This window comes from Colias eurytheme, chromosome 22, assembly GCF_061535395.1.
Source record: "Colias eurytheme isolate Ceu_HAF_F1 chromosome 22, ilColEury1 Martin Lab GWU primary, whole genome shotgun sequence".
Classification (NCBI taxonomy): Eukaryota; Metazoa; Arthropoda; class Insecta; order Lepidoptera; family Pieridae; genus Colias; species Colias eurytheme.
In genome coordinates, this window is record NC_143001.1 from 3,305,653 (window position 1) to 3,323,127 (window position 17,475).

The 17,475-nt window shown below is 33.3% G+C and overlaps 1 protein-coding gene across 1 annotated transcript in view; it reads left to right on the forward strand.

Annotated features, from left to right (window-relative positions):
- Positions 1 to 10,868: 10,868 nt before the first annotated feature.
- LOC149898607 (zwei Ig domain protein zig-8-like) overlaps positions 10,869 to 17,475 on the forward strand; it is a 133,203-nt gene continuing 126,596 nt past the window's right edge. Inside the window, exon 1 of the mRNA XM_090115127.1 lies at positions 10,869 to 11,068. The gene's annotated coding sequence lies outside the window, so the exon portion shown is untranslated. The remainder of the gene's footprint in view (positions 11,069 to 17,475) is intronic.

Genomic DNA, 17,475 nt, shown 5'->3' on the forward strand with positions numbered 1-17,475 from the left:
TGTACACAAGCTTCCAATCAATTAGAATCAAGTTCTTAAAAACGAAGACGAAGGCGTTAGCTACTATTGTATTCTGTGACAAAGGCATATGGCAAGTGCAAAGCGTAAGTGTTTTCTTAACAATACAATAATTATTAAAAAAAAATGGTTGTCTGTAAAGTCGGTTTACTGACGATAGTTGAACGTGTGAACGTCCGATTGCGCTTCTTTGTCACTCGTTCCGCGCTCTCGCTTGCACTTCAAGCCTTACATGGAACGCCTCAGAGCGAGGTAACGCCGCATGAGTCATGTTTTTTCGTGCGTGCAGGCGGCGCTATCGAATCATAAGACGTTGTCACGTCAAAAACTTAACTTACCATTAACAATATACTGTCAGTCACTTTTTAAAGGAAAACTTGTATAATAAAGTATATGCATAGAGGAAGAGTCATCTCTGTTTCACATTCCTTACGTATTTTTACTCAAATGAAATGTAAATATTACGTATTTTTACTCAAATAAAAAATGTAAATGTAAATATAGTTATGTTAGAGTGACATTAAATTCTCAAAGGTGGAGGTATAACCTCGCTATATTGTAGTAAAACAGAAAATAGAAAATAATATTCAAGCTTTTATTATGTGACATACATTTTGTTCTTGATGGATAGCATGCAATTTTCAGATAATATGTTTAACTATAAACATTTTACAAGGAAGACGTTTAAAATGCAGGTCATAGGCCAAAAGTTTTGTTGTGCTCCATTTGACAATGTACAGGTAAAATTCGGACATGAGACCTATTGCAGTATTCGTTTCCGTGGATATTGAAATTCTGGATTGTTTGTACTTGTTTTTAAGTTGCCGTTTAAAAAAATTACATCCGCATTATTTGCGCTTGCCTCTCCCTAAATGAAAATGAAAATGAAAACCTCAGCGTAATCGGTGTACATACATAAATAAAATATACTGGCCGAATTCATAACCCCCTCTTTTTTTGAAGTCAGTTAATGAAATTTTACGCACATTTTTATATTATAAACATAATGCACTATAGTTTCAGGTTTAGAGACATTTATTTTTTATATTTAGATTGATGTTTTGATCTTAAATAGGACTGACTTAAATAAGAATACAATTTATACATAGTGCAATTCAAACAGATAGTCACATCCAGTCCTTTTAATTCAGAGTCCTATCTTGTTTCGCTTGACTAAACTTTTGTTTTTGGCGTCCGTAACTGAAATATACCTGAAATTGGTATATAACTGTAGTTCTGGAATATTCATACTTTTATAAAAATAACATGCAAATGTATTGTATATTTATAATTTGTACTTTCTATAGCAGAACTTTCGATATATTAACATTTTATTCAATTGGTTTCATTTGGAGATGGATCATTTCAACTTTGAATAATTATTATCAAATCAGACCACAATGCATTGCACAAAAAATGAGTTCAGCTTTCAATACACAAAGAATATCTAAAAAACCAATAAATTTGCTTGATACACACAAGTTTAAAAAGCTTGTATCTATACTAATCTTAATATATATATATATATTATATATATATATAAATCTCGTGTCACAATGTTTGTCCTCAATGGACTCCTAAACCACTTAACCGATTATAATAAAATTAGCACGCCATGTGCAGTTCGTACCAACTTGAGAGATAGGATAGTTTAAACATGTAGGTACCACGGGCGAAGCCGGGGTGCACCGCTAGTAGGTATTATAAAGCTGAAGGGTTTGTTTGTTGGTTTGAACGCGCTAATCTCAGGAACTAACAGGTCCGATTTGAAAAATTCTTTCAGTGTTAGATAGCCCATTTATCGAGGAAAGCTATAGGCTATAATAATTTAATATCATTACGCTAAGACCAACACGAGCGAAGCCACGCGGATGAACCGGTGAATTACAGTATAAAAAATATTTTTTTAACAAATAAATTCTTTTTTATACTGTAATTGAAAAAAGTTAAGCAAATGTGCAGTTCTAATAAAACGAAATAAAATATAAATCTATGCTGTCGTTACTAGGTTACGTTGTCGAACATTGCAGTCAAAATTAACACAAAGATTAAACCTTACATATACCCATAATTTTACGGCCATATTCCACGCGTAGTTCCCCCACATTCAGACCTCAAATTGTCGTTAAATGACGAATTATAATGTAAATCGCTTTACTTTATAGCTTTCTGTTATGGCAATAAGGGTGGCCAGAGGAGCGATTCGATACGCTGGGAAACACGGCCTAGAAAATGTGATTTATACAATTATGTGTAGCTTATTCGATTATTATTTCTATAGCTGGAAGAATGTGTTATTTATTTTGAGATCTTATTGAACTAAAAAGACAATAAACTTTATTTACAATTATACTAACTATATTTACAATTATATAGTTATGATATGAATTGATTCCTCTATGTCGCGCAGTGAAGATAAAATTAAAGAGTAATACTAGAAACTAGACTAGACTTTACTACTTAACTAGACTTCTTCTTCTCCTATAGTTCTCACTAGCTGTGCGGCGCGGTTTCACACGCGTATCTCCGCTGCTGTTGGTTTTAGCGTGATGAGATATCGCCTATAAGCCTTCCTCGATAAATGGGCTATCTAACACCGAAAGAATTTTTCAAATCGGACCAGTAGTTCCCTAGGCTATATATCATCACGCCAACAGGAGCGGAGCAATGCGAGTAAAACCGCTTGTACACAGCTAGTATTAGTGTATAAAAAGAAAAATATTTAAGTCCTTTTCTAAAGGCGGTGTCGACAGACGCGTCGAACGCAAGCTGTGCTTGTAAGCTATCAAAAGGAAACTCTAATATTCACGTCTAAACATTATATAAAAATACGTGTGACACTCGGGGACTGCCGCGGTAAAGCTATTGCATGCTATGCCTTCAAGCCACACCTCCGCGCCCGTCGGAGTGGGGAGCGTGAGGTTTTTTCGTTACGGAATTTCTCGATTCGGTCCCCGCGCTCAAGACCCGCGATAGAAGCTATGCAATAGCTTAAAATAACCGGTTTTTCACAGGATCGCCCGCTCAGCTTAACATCCTACTTAAAAGTTTTCAACACGATACCCGCAACAAACTGACTCACTGCAAATTCATTTAGCACCTTCATGATAAAGTTGAAAAGTTTTCCATTATCTTTAGTTATATTTTAGATTAAATTACATTACCTTGAGCTGGGCTAGCGTAGTTTTAATACTGGAAGTGTTAAATAGTTTGGAAAATCCAAAAGTGCACGCCTCATAATTTTTTTTTAATAAATATTTATTAATTATTATTTTTGTTTATTTAATAACAATTAAACCACATCGAATCAGACCCTGAAAAATGAAAGGGTTCTATTCCTGAGCATACTCAAGCGTAAGAGAAAAAAAAAGACTCGATTAGTAAAGTATTTCGGTCGCTATCGTGTTAACAAGAAAATCCTCCGCACATACAGACACACGGACGTCCAAGACAGAACTTTTTTAAACTGTTTTTTAACTAGTTTAAATAACAAAAATGACATCAAAAATATCATGAATGTTAAAAATAGTGTTTTTTCTTAATATGTGTGTGTATGTATTATCTTACAAGTGCAATGTATGATACATAAAGACATTTTAAGTTTGAAAAATCAGATGTTTTGCGCGAAGTGACAGTAGTACCCACCTCAACGCTTCGCTTATGAGGCGTGCAATAAAACGTAGACTTACATTTTGCTGCATAAACATTATATTTGGAGGATTCGTTTTCAACATTGTTTTGAGGTGAGTTATATCTGTGATTTAGATCTTGATGCGAACTTTAGTAAAGAAGATTAACAATGTTTTCTTGTAACTTTTAACTATTATCGGATTAATTATGAAAGCTTTGAAGATGTTTGAACTATAATATCTTACATCTTATAACTTAACGAATCATTTTCATTCAAAATAACCTAAATTGGTTGGATATGTCAGTCTTTTATTTTTCAAAATCTAATTTGTACTCATTCGACATACAATGCTAAATCGTTTTATATACAAAACAATGCTTTATATAACAATAATAAAATAGATAAAGCAACAATATAATAGTATCTACTATTTTGTGCTTACAAATTTAGAAAATACACGTTCATGCCAAACTATTTCACTGTTTTCGCGCATGTTATAAAAGTTAATTCAGCTCTCATTTTGTTTAATACTTTATTAAATAGTTTACGTAACATCAATTAATTAATATGCCTCTGGACACGAACTATTTTATGTCATACCGGCTTATTAACCAATAAGTTTTACGGGACGCCGTAAACTAAATTTTAGTATCTATAATACGGGCTGTATAATTTCATAATCTTTGACATAAAGTGCTTTGCACGTTTGTAATAACTTGATTTTACTTTCATGTGGGTTATTTTATTAACGAAGACAATGTGCGTGGTCTTAACTATATTATAGCTTACAAAATAATGTTAAAATGGTAACATTCATATTTCGTATGGTATCTTCTTCAAAGGAGGCCCGTGTCCCAACAGTGAAAACATATTATATGGGTTGATGATGATGATGATGATAGTGATGGTATATCACTTTCTTTAATCACCCACGGAAGTACTTATATGTAATCTGTAATGTGGTATTGGTTTAAAATCACAGTACAACCACAACTCCGAACCGTAAATCTCTAAATAATGTTTATTGTAAAATATTTGACTATTTTATTTAACTCTTTATATCTTATAAATCTTATATTTATAAATCTTCAATAAATTAATGTGTTTTTTTACTAACTCATACTGGAAGTTACCGGAAAATACCCGTCCGCTAAATTTTCATGCACACAAAGAAAAGTACAAAAACCTGACGCAGGTGTACAACAAAGCTGTCACGCACACAAGTACAAAAAAATTGGCCCGCTCTTAACTCATTAGCACATTTAACACAGAATTTTATATAGTTCTGTTTCAATTAATAACAAAAAAATACAATTGAAAGTAAAAAGAGTGATATTAATGCTAAAAGCGAACTTTCTCAGGCAAGAACATTAGAAAGGATAAAAGCTAATGTGATAAGTACTGCATTTAATTAATGATAATTATCTGATATATACCAGAAACATTAATCAAATCAATAAAATCTATTCCTACTGCCCAAAAATGTCTCGTGAAATGAATAAACCTTGCATTGAATATAAATTAACTTTTTTAATGCAGTGTTCCGTTCCTGTTGGTCTTAGCGTGATGATATAATATAGTATGTAGCGTTTCTTGTTATATGGGCTATCTAACATGGAAATAATTTTTCAAATCGGACCAATAGTTCCTGATATTAGCGTTTTTAAACAAACAAACTCTTCAGCTTTACAATATTAAATAGTAGGTATAGATAAATAACAGTTTTCCAAATTTTCACATGACACAAACATGTCACAGATTGCGAGTCTATTGCATCAATAAAAGGACTTACATTCAATATACATCAGCATGGAATTGGGTTAACCCATCGCAATGTAAACAAGGTATTTCTATTCGTAGGCCGACGCGGCGGAGGGATGACTGGCATTACAGAAAAAATTAGGAGAAAATGTGTTGGGTGATGCTCTTTTGTTGGGATAGTTTATCTGTATGCTTGCTTTGATCTCGCAGGGAACATTTGGTTAGGGTAAAACATTAAACGTTAGAAGCTGAAAGGTGTGCAAGATCGTATTCTTGTTTATGTGAAATTATTGAACTGTTAATGATGCTATGATAATGTAAAGGTTGTAAGTGTAAGGTGAAAGTGTCCTATATTATGTTTACTAGCGGTTCGCCCCGGCTTCGCCCGTGGTACCTACATGTTTAAACTATCCTATCTCTCAAGTTGGATCGAACTGCACATGGTGTGCGAATTTAATTATAATCGGTTAAGTGGTTTAGGAGTCCATTGAGGACAAACATTGTGACACGAGATTTATATATATTAAGATTGTATAATGTATAATTTTTGTATAATGAGTGTCTCTGATTTGTCTAATAAAGATTAAGATCGGGATATATTCTGAAGTTGTTTTTTTCTTTTACCTGTAACAAACAATTGATGAAAATAAACTAAAATCTTACAAAGCGGCATTTTAATTTCACCATCCCCATAGTTTTAGGGACATAATTTAAATATTATGTTAAAATATTCAATCTTCTGGCTTATAATATACCCAAAAGGCATGCCACATTTCATACTAAAGAACGGTTTACCTTCCCTAACATTTTATTAAATATCTTCCAGTCTAGTACAACAATAAGAATACATTTGCCAAGTGACATTTCAAAATACAGCGCTATAACTAATTCCCTCAAACAAACTGCATGGAATGCCGACCCTTTGTTACCAGTCTTGAAATAGCTTCCCTTAATTGTGTCCGTTTTACAAAAACACGACTGAACCTCACTAAGCGTAAATTGTTCTTTTTTAAATGAAAATTTAAAATGAAATTCGCTAAATTGTGAGGAAGGTAGTTGTTAAATTTGTACAAGGCTCCCGAATTTATTATGAAAAGTTGCGCAATATAAGTTTGATGAAATAATTTATCTACGTATTTCAATACTAAATTGGCTCAGTAGGGACTCTGTTTAGTGCCGAACAGATTCGACAATAATATAGCAGGCTTATAGTAATGAAAAATATTCGAGCTATGTATTTTTCAATAGAAACACTGTCTTGAAACTTGGGACAGGCTAAAGTATAGAGTGTGAAATTTAATAGGCATGGTAAAGATAGAAAGATGTTTATCAATTTCATTGTTTATTTTTAAATTTCTTTTGTAAATGTGAATAATTTAATTGTAAGTCTAATAGGTATGTACCTAAGAACTTCACTTAACGTAGTATAGAAAGCAATACAAAGATAAGGTCAAAATGCTCCCAGAAAAGCCAAAGTGTGCGTTAAAACTTCACTCAGCATACTATCATTAAGGTTAAATTTTATTACGTTCAGTTAAAAGCTTAGCACTGGATTTCCAGGGCAAAAAGATTGTGGAATTAAATAGATTTTGATTGTGTTAGTGTGAAGTCTTTGGGAGGAAATGGGTCAGGAGTCTGGGAAGATTACAATACCTTAATGGATGATTACTTTAAAATTCCTGGGGAAATTTTAATACAGTTGCCTAGAGGAGTACATTTTCTCGGGTTATTTTGTATTATGTAAGTTTCCTTATTTTACCATAGCTTCTGAATACGAGATATTCTGGGTATGAATTTAATAAATATACGATATCTCTATAATACAAACATGAACGTATTTTCTGTCTATTTATTTGTCTCTTAGGTACTCCATAACAGATTTAAATGAAACAGATCCATATATGAAACAGATTCATGAAATCTCAGGTTCCATAATTAATGTTTTGCGTTCTCTCTGTACCTTTTCTATTATTTCGAACCATCTAGAGCCAAGTCATTGACTTTCTGTCAATGCCCCATTTGTATAAGATTAAATTGTAAGCCAGGGGTCGAATGAAGAATGCTACGAAATTTCGAGTAATGACAAAACCTAAGTCTTGAGCCGAGATAGCGATCAAATGGTAACTTCTAAAGCGCTTTTCATCTTAAGCGGCATTAACTTGTATACAGCATCCAATAATCTTGACACTCAAGTTTAAATCTAAAATCTAGATGGATATCTTGAATAAGGACGGATAATTATTTGAAATAGTTGAGGTCAATTCTGATTAGATTCGAGTATTTATTTCTGATTTCTTTATATATTAGCCTCGGCTTTGTTTAAGCTTTAACTATAGCTTCAATTATAACCGCAAAACTTCATTTAAAAATTAATTATTATCTGAAGTTCGATATAAAATATGCATGCTGTCGAACTATATCTCCAAAACGATTTATTTTTCATTCGAATATTTTAATAATTATCCAAAAAGGAAAGTTCTCTACGGAGTTTCTTAGGGAAGTCAGAAAATACGTAGAATTTACAGACTTGTAAAATTCTGGGAATATGGGAGTTTCAGATACGGCTTTATACTGAGGACAAAGAAGAAGTAACAGAAAGAAGAAACATCCCGAAGTTATTCGTAATTCGAATCTTTGTAGAACTTCCAAACAATCAATTTTACTACACATTTTGAGACAAAGACATATTTTCGTAGAAGGTCACTTTGAAGTTGGAAGTTAACTTTTTAAAGTAAGCATTTTCATTTTTCGCTTATGAATGTGATATTCAATAGAAATATTCTTTCCATTCTGGCAAATCTATACTTTATAATATTAGAAAGCTGAAGAGTTTGTTTGTTTGTTCGTATATATCATCACGCTATGACCGGAGCGGAGCACTGCAGGTAATACCGAGGGGCACAGCTAGTTTATAATATCTGGAATGATTTGTCTTCTGATCAAAAAACATATAATTAACAATTGTATATGTGATCTCTAGTGATAGCAATACAGCCATTACAAGAAGAATTTTATTCACAGTCAACCCACAATGTTTCAATATGCCTTCAACACAAACCAATTTAAATAAAACCGGTCAGCTGTAAGTTCGACTCTCACTGATTTTTGTACATTTTTGGATTCCCACATGAACGCTTCAGCAGACAGCCTATCATTTAGAAATAATGCTTATTTACAGAATTACTGCGATATATTCGTGCATTTTGTTTTAGCTAGCATCCATACTAGTATTATAAAGCTGAAGAGTTTGTTTGTTTGAGCGCGCTAATCTCAGGAACTACTGGTCAGATTTGAAAAATTATTCCGGTGTTAGATAGCGCATTTGTCGAGGAAGGCTATAGCACAGATTAGAGAATAGTTACTTCGTAACAGATACATCACTCCCATACAAAAGCTAAAATACCTACGCTATATTTACCTACAAAATGCGCCGCAACTCGGCTGCAGTAAGAAATATACTCTACGAACACGCACCGAGAAGCGAGTTTCCCGCGCACGCCGCGTGATTGCGTCATCAAACGAAAACTTTAGGGTTGTACCGAGCGCGTAAATTAAACACAGAGTTGCTGAAACACTTAATTTTTTATTGTTAATTATATTTGTTACATTATAGTTACAATAAAAAAAATGAAATCTTATTGATAGTAGTTGTTTCCTTCGGTTTCACCCGCGTGGACCCGCTATATGTGTCTCCTGGATAAAAAGTAGCAAAGTAGTAAAAAAGACAATTCCTTGTTATTCACTCTTGAACTCCGACACCCGTCCACATCGCAATAACCGGGCATCTTGGTAGCGAGCGCGGGAAACGTGACGCGGGTGCGCAGTCTCGCGTGTGCCAACCAACTGCCGCTTGGGTCGGTACCGACCTACTGTGCGGTAGGCACTTATAGCGCGACCTTGAGCGAGTGACGGAGGCCTGGCTATAGGCTATATATCATCACGCTAAGACCAACAGGAGCGGAGCACTGCGGTTAAAACCGCGAGGCACAGCGATACAATCAAACAAACACACACATTTAGTATAAAATCTACTTATAAAATAAAAGTTACTTCTGTGGTGGTGAATGATCTCATTTCCATGGGAATTTTCGGGTAAAATATGAATAATTGTTACCTTAAATTGTATACAAAGTCTTAAATTCAAAGAAACAAATTGTTATTTCGCAGAAAAACACACATAACAAATATATTAAGTCCCTCAGGAATTTTCAGTAGTTTTCTTCGTAGAAACAAGTCCACAAACTTTCTAACTTTGTCTTCTTTATAAATACAGTTTTGTGTTCAGTATCGATTATAAAGTTGTTCCATATTTTTGTATCTTCAAAATACATAATTTGACCGGTTACTGTTTTTTATGTAGATATTTATAATGTACTAGCTGACTGGCCGCGGGTTCGCACGCGTATTTAAAGGGTCCCATTACCCATAGCAATGAGATATCGACTCCGGTAAAAAGTCTATGTCACTCGACTACTCCTATGTGTAATATGCTGTGGTGAATAATAAAGAATTTTTGATGTATTTTTCGTTGTTGTAAACAGTCCAGACACAAAGATCATAATATCATAAAATGCTCCTTTACAACGTGAAAGAAAGAAAAATAAACCAACAAAGTAGAAACACACATTTATAATACAAGTAAGGATAACTCTATCTGACGGCTACGTAGAGTCGTAAACTGTAATATTGACCCCGAGTGCCTTAGAATAGGTAGGCGTTCAAGTCATGCCAAGTTCGATGCCAGATTTTAAAAAATGCACAAAAAATGACCATAGTCACCTTAATAACGATCTATGAAACCAATATGTACCTTGAAATGAAACCAATGTAAAACTTTTCACAAAGCAATAACATTTCAGCATCTTAATTTAAATCTTAGCTAACATATTATTTTATGATACTAAAAGTAGAAAGTGGCTTTGTTTATTTTTTTTCACATCAAAAATTAAGCAAAAATAAGACGTAGATTATTTCACGAAAATATTTGATGCGACGATTAACAAATCAGATTCGTATTTCAAAAAAAATATACGTTTTTATGGGTAACTTTGAAGGTAAATAAGGAAAACTTCGAATTTAGAATTCATAGAAATCCGACAGATTAATTTATGAAATCAAAACAAAATTTCTTACGATAAAAAGTAATACAAAAACGTGAGACAGTTTTGACTTATCCCTATAATCAAAGCCTAAGCTTTTTCAAATAGCGCGAAACACGATTTTAATTTTCATATACGTCCGAGCATGCGCACTACACGCGCATTTCCCAGCTTACACCGACGCACACATTCGTAATCTTCGAGAGGACACCGTCTGAAAATCACTGACACAAGCATCTGAAGTCACGCACACATAAATAAGTTCCGTAATAGACGTACCGTGTGTACACGTGCCACGCACACATTCGCAACTTCACCCTGGCATTACTGTGTCCGTCAGTTGGCTCTGGATTTTCATGATGAGCGGTTGTCCAGTTGTTTATGGATTTTGCACACGTCTTACGGAATAATAACTTCGCACAAGTTTCTGTGAGCGTAAGGGACATTGATAAGGGTTCTAGTGACTTGTGTTTTAATTCTTGAAGTGTGTATGTGATGTGGATGAGTGATTGTTTGTGATTTATGCCCGATAAATAGTTTTTACGTGGATGATTATCAGGTAAGTGGGTAGTTTTTTTTTACAGTGTACCCTTCGAAATAAAATATGTTTATTGAATAATGTTTTGACGGGTATTGTTGGTGAAATATTGTTTGATTAAATACTAGCCTTAAGAACATGGTCCTTAAAAATAAAAATAAAATATTTAAACGCAAACAAATAAAAAACGATTACTTACAAAAGTAACTTATAATTTCGATTTTCGAATAGTGAGGACAACAGATTATTGAATTTTACCTACCTACATGTAAAAATGTTATGCGAGTATTGTTATTGTCAATAATAATTACTTACGTAATAATTAATTAATTATTATTAAAAAAACTTTGTTCATTATTATAATATTTTGTTATTATTTTCTTTTTAAAATAAGCAAATTATAGTTATTTTTCTTCATGACTGTCAATTCTTTTCGAAGGGAAATTGTAGTGGATCATGGATGCCTCTTAAAAATCCATAATGAAAAACGGAAATTTTTTGCCGTATGTAACTAGGTAACATTAAATTTTCTGAGAGCAATTTTTGCTCGAAACGTTACTTCTATTTTATTGTTGGCAAGATCTGTGAGCGCGTAATATATTTACTTAATGTTTAAATCTGAAAGTAGGTCACATTTGCTCGAATTTCGTACGAAATTAAGAAAGAAATAAGGACGTATTTACATTAAATTTTGCATAATTTCTGTATCATTCTGTGCAATTAGTCACGGTACTTTCACACTATAGAGGATGTAAAATGGTTGAAACGGCAAAGGAAGGGACGAAAGGACGTACTAATTTCGCATGGCGGAATATGATTCTAAATTCAAAAATTGTTTATGCTGAAATTTTGAATTCGTTCTGTATGAACATAAACATACCAACGTAAGCAATAACTATAGGTAATTTTGTTATTTTGTAATAATATAATAGGTTCAGCAATTAGGTAAGAATTATGATTTTATAAATGAGAGGTTTAGGATTTTTCTATGGGGTTAGTTCTGTTATTGTATAGGTACCTACTTTATAGCATAACATACTTATCAGAACAAATAAGTAGTATTGAAAATTCAGATAAGTGCGAATCGGACTCGTGGCACTTCTACCGTACAAATACATGCCGTACGGCGTACCGTACAATTTATGACTGCGCCAAACATTGCTTATTCTCGATTTTTTATTATTTGTTGTTATAGCGGCAATATAATATATATGTCGTGGCCATATCGTAGATTTGCTCATTTCATGAAATGGCCAACATAGTTTGATCAGATCGTTAAATCGTCAACGTTTCACGATTTGGTCATCGACATTTGGCCAGATCGTATAAAATATCTTAGAGAGTCCATAAAACATTAAAAAATTCAGAATATTTTAAGAACTTGTTTATTGTCATTTAAGTTAGTGCCGCCGTAGCACCGGCGAATACCAGAAGCGAATGGTTTTTTCAATAGAAAACAGTAAGGTTAGGTTAGGTTAGACTATAATAAACAACGCACGAGCCGAGCGAGCAAAGCGAGCGTGCCGCGGCAGCGGCCGGCGAGTGCCAGAAGCGAATCGCTTTTTAAAAAAGAAACAAAAATGGTCGCATTTCGTGAAATGGCCATCCACGTTTGGCCAGATCGACGATCTGGCCAAATGTGGATGACCAAATCGTGAAACGTTGACGATTTAACGATCTGGCCGAACTAAATTGGCCATTTCATGAAATGAGCAAATCTACGATATGGCCACGACATATACATTAGCTCTAAATATTTCAACTGTCTGCATATCCTGGTTTATGAAATACAGGTTGGTAACAGACGGACGGACGGACTGGCGGATAGACAGACATACCAGACTGACAGGCAGATAGCAAAGTCTCAGTAACAGGTTCCCGTTTTAACCGTTTCGGTACGGAACCCTAAAAAGCACCTTTGATTATTGATTGATATTGTTGCATAATATTTTGATTAAATATTTGCAATATTCTAGTGCCAGTACATGATAACTATATAGTAATAGAGAATTCTCTAGAAAGCCTATTAACATAATATGACATGCGATATTTCACAGAATAGGAATAGGTTACGCAGTTTTACGTGAATATTGAGAAGTAAGTTATTTAGGTATTCAGATACTTTGTAACAATTTAAAACAGCGATTTATTTGATTCAAAACGTTGGGATAATTCACATCGATGAAGAATAGTTAATAGGTTTCTTTTTAAAACGCGTTAAAAAATTAGTTTCCATACATACCGTCCGTTTAATCCGATCATGTAAAATTATTACATTTTGATCGGTCTCGTTTTCAAGAATCAATTTTCGGCAAGGAAAACGAATCGTTTCATAAGATATGAACGTAGCATGTCAATCGCGATCTAAACCGAATTGCAGAATACTTGTATCTCATGTAAAATTACGATTCTATAGAGATAAGAGAAGACTCGTATTCCGTAGGTACTTATTACTGCTTATCTTCTTCTTATATATAAAAATGAATCGCAAAATGTGTTGGTAAGCGCATAACTCGAGAACGGCTGAACCGATTTCGATAATTCTTTTTTTATTATATTCCTTGAAGTACGAGGATGGTTCTTATGTAGAGAAAACGTAAACATGTACCACGGGCGAAGCCGGGGCGGACCGCTAGTTTTATATAATAATCAAGCACTTAGTTTGATTGATAATAAGTGGTAATTATAATTAGCGTAAATTATTTTTACTTTGTTAAAAGCTGTGTTGCTAAGAGGCAAAAGTTTGGCTTTAACATTGTTATATTAAATTTATTTGAGCACTGTCTACATCACCAAGAGGTGAAAGAAGTCGTAAAAAAAAACATTTTTCCTAAATACCAAAAAGATGACGCCTTAACAAGCTTTTTAAATAGGAATAAACCAGAATATTTGTGTAAAATGGATGCTTGAATAAAGAATATTATTTATGGCATCAAAATCTGAATATAAGATAACTGAGATATTTTTGTCCTACTTACCTACGTACCTACTTATTTTTACAAGCTTTTTAACATGCTTGTGTAGATAGAAAATAATATATAATACAAACCAAATATTATAACCATAAGGATATTTTGAAGATAGCAGTAGGTGGTATAGGTACGTCAGTAGCACATACGTTGGTGGCACAATATAATAATTGCTATTAAATATTTTCATATATTACAAACAGGATAATTACGAACGTCGATAGAAAAAGCCGTTTTGCAAAATGTTCCTGAAATCAATTGTCAACTGCCGTTATAATGGGCCCTTTCGAAAGGGCGTGTCACTAATGGTCGGAAATACACCCTCGAGTGCCTTGATTTTGGAAGTACTTCCTTAAGTATGATAATCGCTTGCCAGGTGAACTAATGTTTCCAAAGGTTTCAAACACACTCTGGTTATAGGGGTGTTATCAAACGGCATACATATTGCATTGTGGTTTTGCGTCACGTAAATGACACACGATTTTAGGCTTTAGTTTAACTAGCTATTACTGTGGCTTTTGCCGCGTAACATAGACTTTTAAAGAGCCTAAAAGAGCTAGCTTTGACATGATTTTAAAAGAGTAACTACATAGTTTCTTACCGGCTCTTCTTTGTAGAAACTGCTTTCGCAACCGGTGGTAAATGGCAAAACTATCTTATGACGATACAAAGGTGCTTCTAGAAGAAGTCTAATATAAATAAATCTTTGAGTAATTTCCAAAAATCTGATTGCTCTTACGAATACGTTTTCATGAAAATATATATTATTCTCAGTGGTTTGTTAGTCCTATACGTCAGATGGCTTTGTCTTGTGTAAGTCGTAAAATAAAATTTATATTCTTTCCCCTGGGCAAGAATAAGTAGGGTAAACTCACCTAATTATGTGACTCACTTAATTCGGAGATACAACGTTTGGACTCTTTTATAGCGTTATAGGAGTAAAATCCAATACATTAAAATTAACCCTATGGTATGGTAATAAAGCTTCTTTTCGTGTACAAACTTTTGTTAAAATCGTGCGGGTGAGATAGTAAGAATCACGAGATTTGTCACTGCGCCCGCCATGTTTGACGTTTCACCGGTAGCGTGCAACTGTGCTGTCATTATTTAATTAATTTTAAATAGAAAAGGTGAGTGTAAGTTCATGATACTTTGACAATTAATTGTTAAAAACATATTCTTGTTGATACCGATAAAGGTTTTAGTAATTTTTCATTTGTTTTTGCATAATACCTTATTTCCTGGGTTCAAAAAGTTAACGATTTTCAAGATTGCAACTCAAAACAGTGTCACCGAATTAACCAAGCAAATTTTTATTATTTTCAATTCGTGTATAAATAATTGCTTTTAGTACGTATACGTTAGTCGTTTAAGTCAGAAAATATTTATTTTTACTCAGGTTTAAAAGTAGGATCGCTTTCAAGCATTTTAAAAAAGTCCGTTATTTTTTTTATCACATAATTAAGTGAGTTATTTTTTTTTATTTTAGACAGCATGGAGGAAGACAAAAATAAAAATAGAAAATATAATAAAACAACGCTGACATCCGCAATTCAAAATATTCTGCAGTCAAAAATGAGTCTGTACACTGTTCACACAAACAATTATAATGTCCAATATTAATTTTTTATGGTTCCCCTCTTTTGATAATTTCTCATTGATAAATAAATACATAATTATTACTTTCAATATGTTTATATTTTTATTAATTGTATTTTTTTTTTACTTTTGTGTTAAAAAATAATAAATACTCACTTAATTCGGTTATAACAAAATTAGAGAAGTACTATCACCGAATTATGGTGATTGTCACAGAATTAGACAAGTCATCGCGGTTTGATTAAGCTCATTTTACGCTGAGTTAATTCATATGTGTTAAGATTACACTTGCTCCATTTGATAAATAGAAGATTGATTAATGTTCCTATTAAAAATAAAAATAAAATTTATAAAGTTTAACCTGTTTTTTTTTTCATATTCTGTTTTGTCACAGAATTAGATGAGTTGACTATACTTAATTGAGAAATTTCAGGACGGATTAGGCTTATAGGTACTTTTTAAAATATTAGTATTTGCTCTTGTATACCTATAGTTAGTGGATTATATTATTAAACAAGCTTTCCACCTAGAGTTTTACCCGCGTATTTTGAAACTTAACAAAATATACGTACTTACCTAGTTATTTAATAGAGAACTACCACATAAGATGACCTATTGATGGAAACAGAAACTAAATCAATGCAGTAATTTCTGAGTGTATTGCGAACAGACAGATTTTGTTTTATGATTTTAGTATTGAAGATTTTTTTAACAAAATGTGGTATTCATATTTTTGAGAAACTAAGATTTTCAGCAAGTTATTAATCGTTTCTGATTTTCAATATTTAGGTCGAAATTTCATTCAGCTGGGTTTTACACGTAGGTAGGTATCGTGATGAAACATACTTTCGACAAATCTGCATTGTAATACGAAAAATAACAATAGAACCATTGGAATATTCGAGAAGACCAATAGGTATATAGATTAATTGATATTTCAAGTGTTTTTTACAAGCTATCAGAAATTCACCGAAAGACCGATTTTCGCTTAAAAAAATAGAACGAAAAAGGCAATAAATTTTCAATCCATATTTCATATTTTTTTATTCAAGGCATTTGTGATTGGAACGACTATTTTGGCCAATTTTATTTCAATTTAGCAGCCAGATTGTTCATATTTTTTTAAATAAAGAAAAGTCCGAAATTGAAAATATTCTGGAAAGTCTGGAATCTATAATTGAAAATACTCTGATATTAAATTGCAAAAAAAAATGAACCGAAGCATAACTTTAACAAAACTATACTTTATTCAACATAGACATTTAGTTTATAGAAACATATTTCTAATCAGCCTTCTTTAATATTTTATTAGCTACTCCATACAAAAATGGTAAGTAAAACACGAAGGTATAGATTAATGAATTACCTACATATTAAATTGGTTAACATTTCTTTGTATTTAATATTTATCCTTCTTTCATTTCATTCAATTATATTACATAGCTTATAGCATATATAGCATAGCTATTGCATAGCTTCTATCGCGGGCCTTGAGCGCGGGGACCGAATCCAGAAATTCCGTAACGAAAATAACCTCACGCTCCCCACTCCGACGGGCACGGAGGTGTGGCTTGAAGGCATTGCTATGCAATAGCTTTTCCGCGGCAGTCCCCGAGTGCCTCACGTCTTTTTATCCATTATAGTTCTTTCCAAAGAAAATATACCTTTTTTTTTATAGTGGGGAAATCTTCCAAAGATACCCACGGCCCCCGGGGAAGGAGCCGTGGGTTATGTCGGATTCTTACCGACTAAAACCCCACTGTGTTCCGTCGAGCCGCTTTAATGATGGGCAGGGGCGTAGCTACCGCCGTATCTGCCGTATCAATTATACGGGGCCCCCGCGCCAAGGGGGCCCCCAAC